This window comes from Phytophthora infestans, genomic scaffold (genome assembly GCF_000142945.1).
Source record: "Phytophthora infestans T30-4 supercont1.5 genomic scaffold, whole genome shotgun sequence".
In the NCBI taxonomy this organism is placed as follows: Eukaryota; Oomycota; class Peronosporomycetes; order Peronosporales; family Peronosporaceae; genus Phytophthora; species Phytophthora infestans.
In genome coordinates, this window is record NW_003303754.1 from 2,595,743 (window position 1) to 2,596,955 (window position 1,213).

Sequence of the window (1,213 nt, forward strand, 5' to 3'; positions counted from 1 at the left end):
CCACCCGGGTTCGCATTCCGTGTGACATGCAGACGCAGCTTAAGGTGATCCCCCTCCGGAAGAAAATTACTCAAGGCTAATGACGGATCATGCTCATCAACGTCTTCCCCTGCCGCTCGGCGTCGTTCGTGCTCCCTGATGGCTGCTGCATACGCATCTTAGCCACGATCTATCAAAAATCTACGCGCGTTGATGAATTCTTGTGTGTACGGATTGTGCGCCACCATCATCTGGTCAGTCGTTTCCATGACGGCGGGATCGAGGCCTTGCGTCATGTTTATACGGCTTCGCACACGTGCATCCATGTCTGGATCGGTAAAGTAAACTTAGACATACATGGAGCGGCCGAATGTTGGAGGTAGTAACGATCCCAAGCGATGGCACACTGACCCTTGTACACGGAAGTTGTAGACACCATTCCGTGTCACGCTTTCGTCGACGTTGAGAGGCCGAGACCGCGAAGCTCCCATGGACGTAAATGCGAATACGTTGTTGTAGGCTCGGATTGACCGCATGAAGGTCGGATTTTCGAAAAGTGATAGTAGAGCATCCGGTGCTGTTCGCGAAGATGGAACGAACACCAGTCCGTTACGACAGCAGCATCCGTCGGTTTCTTGCGGAAATTTCCAAGCGTTGCAGTAGTGACAAATTCGCTCGTTCTCCTGGTTCTCGTCCGTGTAACGCGTGAAGTAGTGACGGCCCCCGGAAACACTGGAAGGGTCAAAATGTTCGTGGTAGACGAGGCCCTTCTTATACTGCCGAGACCGCCTGCGAAAACGCTCTTGTTCTTTGCGATGCTCCCTTTGTTCATCCGTCATGGCTTTTCTACGCTCTCTATGCGCGGCTGCGTATGCTCACGCTCTGCTTGACGCTGCTCATCTGACATGCCTTCCCTGCGGACTTCGTGTTCCACTGCATCCCGAATCCTTGCATTTTGACTGGCCTCCTCAGTTCTTGTGGCTCTGTGGTTGGCTTGCGCATCGCGGCTATATGTTCGATGAACAGAGAGGCCTTCTGGCTCCAGTCGACCCCGTCGAACCCTGGCTTGTTCGGCATTTCGCTCGCGGTCTCGAATAACCTGGATTCGGATCTGTTAGCTCTGCGTATGCGCTTTCTCTCCGCGTCTTCTCTTTTGCCCGTTGTTTTTGTGAGCTCGTCATAGCAGCTCGCCTGACGCGGGCTCTTTTCTGCATCACGCGCACGTGTAGCTGCT